Source organism: Solanum dulcamara, chromosome 7 (genome assembly GCF_947179165.1).
Source record: "Solanum dulcamara chromosome 7, daSolDulc1.2, whole genome shotgun sequence".
Taxonomy (NCBI): domain Eukaryota; kingdom Viridiplantae; phylum Streptophyta; class Magnoliopsida; order Solanales; family Solanaceae; genus Solanum; species Solanum dulcamara.
The window spans coordinates 40889672-40899136 of NC_077243.1; the positions used below are offsets into that span (position 1 = coordinate 40889672).

General features: G+C 39.8%; 1 long non-coding RNA gene across 1 annotated transcript; it reads left to right on the forward strand.

Annotated features, from left to right (window-relative positions):
• Positions 1 to 1998: 1998 nt before the first annotated feature.
• On the forward strand, positions 1999 to 8130 carry LOC129895775 (uncharacterized). The gene is made up of 3 exons (XR_008767843.1): positions 1999 to 2109; positions 7357 to 7474; positions 8064 to 8130. It is a non-coding gene; the product is annotated as an uncharacterized LOC129895775 (long non-coding RNA).
• The last annotated feature ends 1335 nt before the right edge of the window (positions 8131 to 9465 follow it).

Below are 9465 nucleotides of genomic sequence, written 5' to 3' on the forward strand. Positions count from 1 at the left end.
TAACATAAAATAAAATAGAAAAATACAAGGAGGGGGACATAAACCTTACCTCCGATCCTATGTTGGTTCATAAGTCGGCTAACCTATTAAGGTCGGCTAACTCATCCCCGTAGCAAAAGGAGCTATCTATAACTAGAAAGCAGTAAACCTATGAGAGGACTCCTCCCAATACAAGTCGACTAAGAAAGCATAAATGAGGGAGACTCTCCCCTTCCATGAAAAGACAAGAAAGTAACCTACACTAGTCCTATTCAACTATGATATGTACCATACATAGCTAAATTGAAGAAGAACAAGTATATGAACCTTCTATCTTGCATGGGGTGAAGAAGCTCTTTTCATCTTTGCCCTTTTTCATCTTGTCGTACCAAGTAAGTCCAAGGGAAGTATGCAACAGCATCGCAATCATGATTATCAGCTAAGGAGGATGAAACGAGAATTTTGCAGCTTCTGATGTTCCAGCAGCCTTGGATATTGGAGGGTTCTTGTGTGCCTGCACAGAATCCAAAAGGGCTATTGCAGGTGTTGTATCATGGTATCTGTTGGCTGCATCTACAAGTGTACACTTTGTAATCCCTGCATCTGCAAAGAAAAATAACCCTTTTGCTATTGCTGTTGCTGCAGCTGTAGCCCATCTGTTGCAGGTCTGTCTTGATGTTGCTTTATGTTCTAGTGAGTGGTTGTATGCTGAAGTACTTGTTCTTTGGGATTGTAGTTGTGTATTGTACCTGCACAAGTAAAAGAACAAGAAGAAAAATACCTCCAATACTTCTGCACAGCAAACACTGTGCTGTGGTTCTGCAGGTCCATTGTGGACTTGTAGTTTGTCCTTGTATGCTGCATGTTGTTGGAGTTTTTGTGTGTTATGGCTTGTAAACATGTCCCCAACTGTAACATGCTTTAATGTATCTCCAGATACCTGCAAATGCATAGAGACAAGCCAACAAGACCAAAAACAAATAGACACCAACCTCCTCATTATGCTTACGTCGGTTAACTTGTTCAAGGTCGCTCGACTAACGTTTCCAATTATCCATTTGAGGTGGAACTTCTTGAGCCTTGTAGTTACTGTATTTTCTGTGTTCTTGCAACATTTGGAAGCCTTTTGGACAAGCTGGAATCTCCAAGTAGTGAATTGCTCCATTTGAAGACTTAAGTCGGCTAACTTTTTCAAGGTCGCTCGACTAACGTCTCCAATTATCCGTTTGGGATGAAACTTCTTGGGATTTGTAATTACAGTATTTTCTATGTTCTGGCAACATTTGGAGGCCTTTTGGACAAGCTGGAAGCTCCAAGTAGTGAAGTGCTTCATTTGGAGAGTTAAGTCGGCTAACTTTTTCAAAGTCGCTTGACTAACGTCTCCAATTATCCGTTTGAGGTAAAACTTCTTGGGCTTTGCAAATACTATATTTTCTGTGTTCTTGCAACATTTGGAGGCCTTTTGGACAAGCTTGAAGCTCCAAGTAGTGAAGTGTTCCATTTGGAGACTTAATTTGGCTAACCTTTTCAAGGTCGCTCGACTAATGTCTCCAAATTTCCATTTGAGCTGAAACTTCTTGGGCTTTGCAACTACTGTATTTTCTGTATTCCTGCCTAGTTTGGAGTCCATTTGATATTGCATGATGCTTTTGTTGGGGGCTGCAGCTGTGGCCTATGCTGGTTTGATGGCTGTTGCTGCAGCTGTAGTCCATCTATTGCAGGTATGTCTTGATGTTGCTTTATGTTCTAATGATTTGTTGTATGCTGAAGAACTTGTTCTTGGAGGTTGCAGTTGTATATTGTACCTGCACAAGTAAAGGAACAAGAAAAATTCTGCACAGCAAAAACTATGCTGTAGTTTCTCCTTGTATGCTGCAATTTGTTGGAATTCCAAGCTCAGTTGCTGACACTCCAGCACCAGCCCCTTGATGTAAGTTCTGGTTGTATGGAGGAATTCCACAAGCTGCAAGCTCCAAATGGTGAAGTGCTCCATCCTGCCACTATTGTAATATGCAGCACACATAGCTGGCCCTCCAACTGTGGATTGATATGTTGCATGTGTACAAGTTCCTGCACAGTCAAAAAGTAGAAGGAAAGGAAAGAAAAAGAAAAAGGCTACTCTAATCCTAGGTAGGTAAGATGCAGGGGAGACTCTCCCCTTTACAATGGTCCTAACTGTAGAACCTTCAAAGTGGTTATCACTAGTCATATTGATATCCAATTTGAAGAGTAAGTTAGAACATTGAAGATAAAAATAGTTCAAGGAGGTTGTTTGATCCTTTTTAATCTTTTTCTCCTGAAGCTTGCCATCCCTATCTTGTCCAGCTTGATGTAGCCCTTGGTTTCTTGTGGAAGTTGTTGCATATTATAGAATTGTTGAGTATTGTCAAGCTTATGGCTGTGCTTAGAAAGAGTATCTACAACAAAATTGGCTTCTCTGAATACATGTTTGCAATGAAAGTAGTCTAGTAACTGGACTAAATTCTGAAGTTCTTCCATGTATTTGTGTATGCTCCATGGAGGCTTGATATCTTGCTTCAACCACATAGTCAAAAGTTCTGAGTCCACCTCCATTACCACTCTACTATAACCATGTTGAAGACACCAAAGGATGCCCATAGTAGCTGCCTGTACCTCAGGTTGATTGTTGGTTCCATGTCCTAATAGAGTTGCAAATGCATATATCAAGTTACCCTTGTGATCTCTCAATATTCCCCCTGCTCCAATCTTCCCAGGGTTTTCTAATGCACTCCCATTAGTATTCAACTTTACTATTGAAAGTGGAGGTCTGATCCACACAACTTTGATCACTTTAGTGTCATGTTGGCAATTTTCTACCATCAGAACCAGATCATTCCAACTCTTAGGCCACTTAATGTAAGGATAGACAGTGCTTATCAGCATGTACAGGTCCTTAGTAATGGAGAACTTAACTCTAGTAGAACTAGATTTCTTTCCTCCATATTTGCTTGCACATCTATTCTTCCATATATGCCAGCAAACAAAAATAGGAGTTGCCTGCAACATGAGCTTATGGACTGCATTATTGGGCTTAGAAGTCCACCACTTCATCAGGATGTTTCTCAGAGGCCAGTTGTCTTGCAGGATTCCCCAAGATTTGGAAAATTGCTGCCAAATATGTTTTGCTAAATTTCCAGAGGCAAATATATGGTCAACAGTATCCAATCCAGGCCTGTAGCAACAAGAGCATTCTGCTGGTTCAGCTCCAAATTAAACTAGTTTTTCATTGGTTGGAAGTTTCAATCTGAGTGCTCTCCATAGTAAAAAGGACACCTTGAAAGGGATGTTAGTGTGCCAAGTGCAACTATCAGTCAAGCTCTTACATTTGTGCTTTCTAACTTGTTCCCAAGCAGATTTGGAAGTGAAATTACCATGAGATGTTAGTTTCCAGCATGCTTTATCAGCTATGTTGGGATGATAATATACCTTAGTGTTAAGGATCTGAAACACAAGCTGAGGAGGGGCATATTTTCTGATTTTCTACACATTCCATTCCCCATTCATAAGGTATTCAGAGACTGTAGTATTATTGAGCCTAGGTAGATAGTTATTGTGATAAGCAAGGGGTCCAATACCCATCCAATCATCCCACCAAAAGCTGCATGTACCTGAATTGATATGCCAATGTATATGAGGCTCAATATTAATTTTATTTGCCATCATATGCTTCCACATAAGAGATTGACCTGTGTTCCATTTTTTTATCACCGGATGTGCTCTTTGGTAATACTTAGCCTTTAAGAATTCTCCCCATAAAGTCTTCTTGGATCTAAAAGTCCACCACTGTTTGTATTGTAAGGCCAGACACACATCTTGTATGTTTTTCATACCAATACCTCCTTCCTCCACAGGGTAGCTAAGTGTCTCCCAAGAAGCCCAGTGGTACTTCCTCTTTTCTTTGTCCCATCCCCAGAAAAAATCTGACATAAGGGCTTTAATTTGTTTGAGGGTAGTGATTGTAGGGATGATTGCTGAAAGCAGGTGAATTGGAAGTGATTGCAATACTGATTTGACAAGAGTAGCTCTTCCCCCATAGCTCAATATTTTGGCCTGCCATCCTCTAATCTTGGAGATCACTTTGGATACCATACTAGTAAAGTAAATGATCCTTTGACGCCCAATATATAAGGGACATCCTAAATATGTAATAGGGCCATGAGTTGATTTGAAACCAGTGATAGAAGTGACCCTCTCATTAGTAGCTGGATCAGTATTCAAAGGGATCATACATTGACTCTTGTCTTTGTTAACAAGCTGTCCTGATGTATGTTCATACAACTGCAGAGTCTTCATGATCAACTTGAGAGAATACTTAGAGGTTGAGGTGAAAATAATTACATCATCAGTAAAGCTCAAGTGATTAATTAGAGGACCCTTCTTTTCCATGTGAAAACCTTTGTACAAATAGTGTTGATGAAGGTTGTTGAGAAGTCTTGACAGCACCTCAGCACCTAAAATAAATAGGGCTGGAGATAAAGGATCTCCCTGTTTGAGGCCTCTTGTAGAATGAAAGAAACCATGCCTACCTCCATTCACAATAATTGAGTACCAGTTGTTAGCCATTAACCTCCAAACCATGTCAATGAATACTTCTCCAAAACCTATTCTTCTCATCACTAGACATATAAATGACCAAGACACCCTGTCATAGGCTTTGGCCATGTCTAACTTGATAACAACATTGTCTCCAATCTTTGGTTGTTTTATTCCATGAATGATCTCTTGTGCTAACATAATATTCTCAGAGATGCTTCTTCCCTTTACAAAACCAGATTGATTTTCAAAGATTACTTGAGGGAGAATTGGGGCTATTCTGAGGCAAAAGACCTTAGAAATGACTTTATTGGTGAAGTTGTTGAGTGATATAGGCCTGAAATCAGATAGTTTATTAGGATGTTCTACTTTTGGGAGTAGAACCAAACAGGCATGTGTGATGAACTTGGGAATAGACTGTCCACAACAAAAGTACTTCACTAAGTTTAACAAGTCTTCACTAATAATATCCTAGCAGGTATGGAAGAATTTGCCATTAAATCCATCAGGACCTGCTGCAGACACATCACTAAGAGAAAATACAGCAGCTTTCAACTCCTCCTTGGTAGGCATAGCATTAAGAATCTGATTTTGCTGATCTGTGATGGAACAGGGAATGCATTTTAGGATATCTTCATTGATCAAATCCTCTTTTCCAGTAAAGATCTTCTCAAAGTAATCACAGGCAGCAGTTTTTATGTTCTGATCACCTTGAATAGTGTTTCCTTGGTCATCAGTGATTTTATGAATGAGTAACCTCCTCCTCCTTCCTCTGATGATAGCATGAAAGTATTTGGAGTTGGCATCTCCATCCTTAAACCACTGAATCTGAGTTTTTTGATTAAGGATAGAATGCTCAATCTTCAAATATCTAATGTACTCTGCATTCACTTGATGAAGCTTGTTTCTATTTTCCTCAGAATTATCAAGGATGATATCTTCTTCTGCCTGCTGTACTTTCTCTTCAAACTCTTTAACTGTGGTATATATGTCTCTATATTATTGTCTTGACCACTTGCTAAGAGTGTTAGCTACCCTCTTAAGCTTCTGGTGGAAAATTCTCATAGGATTTCCTTCCATATGCCTATCCCAACAGGTTTTAACAGTATCCAGGAAAGTATCATTCTCTGTCCAGCAGTGAAGAAACTTGAAGTATTTGATGGGATTACTATGATTATCTTGACATTCAACTAAAAGAGGACAGTGATCTGAACCTGTAGAGGCTAGATGAGTCACAGTAGTCATAGGCATTATCTCTAACCACCTATCATTCACCATGGCCCTGTCCAACCTCTTCCATATTCTAGCATCATTGTCCCTGTTGTTGCACCAGGTGAAGCTTTGGCCATGAAAACCCAAGTCTGTGAGGCCACATGCTTCAATGACACTTATGAATTCAAGGCTTTTGTTCATATTGTAAGGCAGCCCTCTAAGCTTTTCCTCCACTTTTGTGATTACATTAAAGTCTCCAACAATACACCAAGGCTTATCTATATCAGCCACCTGCAGCATTTTTTCCCAAAGACTTCTTCTCAAGTAATCTTTACACTTGGCATAGACAAATGTAATAGTGTGAGAATTGGGGCTAGACACATGTTTAATATCACAAGTGACCTGTTGTTCATCCTGGTCTCTAATGTGACAGTCCACATCCTAATTCCAGAATAGCCAAATCTTGTTATTAGGATTATGACAGGCATTATTCATTCTAAGCTGATTTTTGTATTGGTTGATCTGTGATTGATGAGCAAATGGTTCAAGAATTGCCAACATAGAGAGACTATGATAATCCTTGAGTTTTTGGAGTCTATCCAAAGCACCTTGAGTATCAATACTCCTTGCATTCCAGCATATTGTATTCATCATCAAGGTTTCATGGATTTGGACCTTGTTTTGATGCCACTCTTACAAGTAGCATTATCTGAACTGGTGGAGATGTCTTGTTTCTTTTTCTTCTTGTTCTGATCTTGCTGACCCCTGGGTGATAGACCCTTATCCTCAGTGACCTGCAGCACCTCCTCCTGTATTGTAGTATCTGTAATATCCTCCATGCTCTAAAGGGAGAGGCACTAGTTTCCTCATCTTGAGATTGTTCCCTTTGGTCCAGATCCTCTTCATCTTCAGATTGAATAGGTCTGTATTCATCCTCATTGTCATATGATATGGCTTTCTTATCAAGAACACACACTTCAGTAGAACTGGATTGAATTTGAAGAGGTGTCACATGAATCCCTGCTTGTTCATCAACCAACACATAGTTCACTCTGTGTTGTGTTTTTCCAGATAGAGATTTTTTTTGTTTCTGAGCTAACTTTTTCTTCATTGTATCCCTCTTGTTCTTACTCAGAGATAGAGTATATTTATTATTCAGGAGCTTAGTAACTGCACCCATATTTCCTTCACATCTATTTGGAGATTCTGCACCTTCCTTATCCATTTCAGTGAGCTGTAACCTGTCTTCTGGAACTTGTTGAATATCATCTTGTTGCCAATGCATAGAGTACCTTATTTCTGCTGGAAGAGTGTTGACAGGGGTTCTAGGATCTTTTCTATGTTCAGCCAAATTTTCCTTCCCCTTGGTTTCCCCTTCCTGCAGATTAGTGGTTTTCTCCTGTATTCCCCCATCCTCACCTCCACAGACTTTATCAGCCACAACAGTAATACCATTTAAGACATTAAAGTAATTAGGGGAGCCATGGGGGTGTGGGAGTATTGAGTCAATACCTGGGATTTTTCCATAGGCATTGTTGCATTCCACATTGTTCACAGCAGTACTTGGTGTACAAATAGCTGTAATATTTTGCTCTTTTTGTTTGTCTGAAGGTCTGCTACTTCCAGTACCATGTAGAACCTGCTGTATAGGCTTATGGGGGATGGGATCTAATGTTGTATGGGGAGTAGGGAGTAAGCTCTGGACTCCAGAGTCTACATTACAAGTTTGGTTAGTACAAGTATTAAATTTAGAGCTATTAACCATACCTGCCTGCTGTGGAGTTTTCCCTTCTCTGCTGCTACTGATATTATGCTGGTGGGGTGCTGAAGTTTCCCCTTTTGTCATCTATACTTGTGTTTTATGTTGTTGTGGTTGTTGTTGGTGGTGTTGTTCTTCTTTTTTACCTTTCCTCCTTTGAATTTGCCAACCTGCATGTTCTTGGTCTCTTTTTTCAGCTGCAGCCCTGCTAGTATTTTGTTGTTCCTTACTTTGTTTGTCTTCTTGGTGCTTTAGCTCATTTTTCTGTTGTTCCTTATTCTTGTCAGTGCTGTCCTTATCTTTGTATCTTGCTTCTTCTTCTTGAACTTGCTTTTTCTGCTTATCCTCATCCCTTTTTTTAACAGTACAAACATAAATGGTGTGACCTTGATGTTTGCAGTGTTGACAGTAATCTGGCACCCCTTCATATTGAATAGACTGCCACCTTCCTGCTCCATTTTCATCTTCACCATAGCCCATCCATACATGCTGTGGTCTTTCTTTTGTAAGGTCAATTTGTACTTTGACTTTGGCAACACTACCCCTTGTTTTCTTGTAGGTTGCCAAATCCAAGAACAACACCTTTCCAATTGGGGACAGTAAAGGGGTTACCACTTCAAGACGATAATAGTGCCAAGGTAATTCTGGTAATATAGCCCATATAGGAACTAGAGAGGTTTCTTCTTCAGGCTTGAAGGTGGGGGTCCATAGCTGGAGTCTCATAAGCTGTCCATTTATGTACATTTTTCCTTTGGACCATACAGTAGAGTGATCATATTCATTGTCCAAGTCTATGTACAGATGCCTAGAGTTAAAATGAGTAATTTTCACTCCTCCTCTGAGCTCTGTTTGCAAGATGAATTCCTTTCTAATGGTTTCTATCTTAGGCATAGTATTAGTGAATTTTCCTATCAGAGTATACTTACAATCACTAGCCAATTTCACCAAGAAATCTTCTTCTGTAAATACTATAGCTGGATAGCCTTGTTTTGTAGTAATTTTGGGGGGTGTAATATCAATAATGGTTGTTTTAATGGCTTCTTGGGCTCTCAACTTAGTAGCCAAGGTCTGATGGATGACATGATTTGGAGGGGTTGGAATATTAGTATTGGGATGCTTGTTTTGTTTGACATGTAACTGATTAGTAGGGGACACCACATGATTAGTAGAAATAGAAGTATTAAAAGTTGGAGCTCTAAGTTGGTTTGGATATTTGGGACCTAAATTGCTTCCAGTATTCATAGTAGCAGATTTATTATTGGATTTGAAAGCATCAAAGTTATTAGACACTTTCATTGGGTTACTATTAGGAACATAAGGTTTTTGGACATGTTGAAATTTCACATTGAGACCCCTGTTCAACTGGGCAGTTTGTTTGGTTTTTTCAACATTTCCAGGTAATATGTTCCCCTGCTCCTTGTGTTTATCAACAAGATCAACATCAACATTGTGAGTAGAAGTCTTCAGTACTGGAGGAACCACTGTAGGGGCACTGTTCCTTTGCTCAACAAAGAAATTCCCCTTCGAATTTTCTTTGGGGACTTGATCATACTCTTCAATGCCTTCCAATGTTCCCATTCTATTTTTTTGTTGGTCATATGTATCATGATCCACCGCACCAGTTACAAATTCAGATTGAAGAACACTGTCACAGTGTTCTTCATTAAGATGAGTGTCTTTGCGAATTTTTGAGTTTGAGCTTATTGGTTGTGATTCGAGGCACTCTACATAGCTTGGGAACCTCCTAACACCTTGATGGACCTTTTGGAATTGGTCTTGTGCCAATTGGTTCACCGGAGCTCCGGCACCCCCAAAGTCGTCTTGACGACTTTTTGAATTTGAACTTGTTTGTGGAGATTCGAGACATGTTTTATTGTTAGAATGCCTCTCCACACTGTTACTCACCTTTTGGCATTGGTCTTGGATGAATTCAGTCGCCGGATCTCCGGCGACTCCATTGT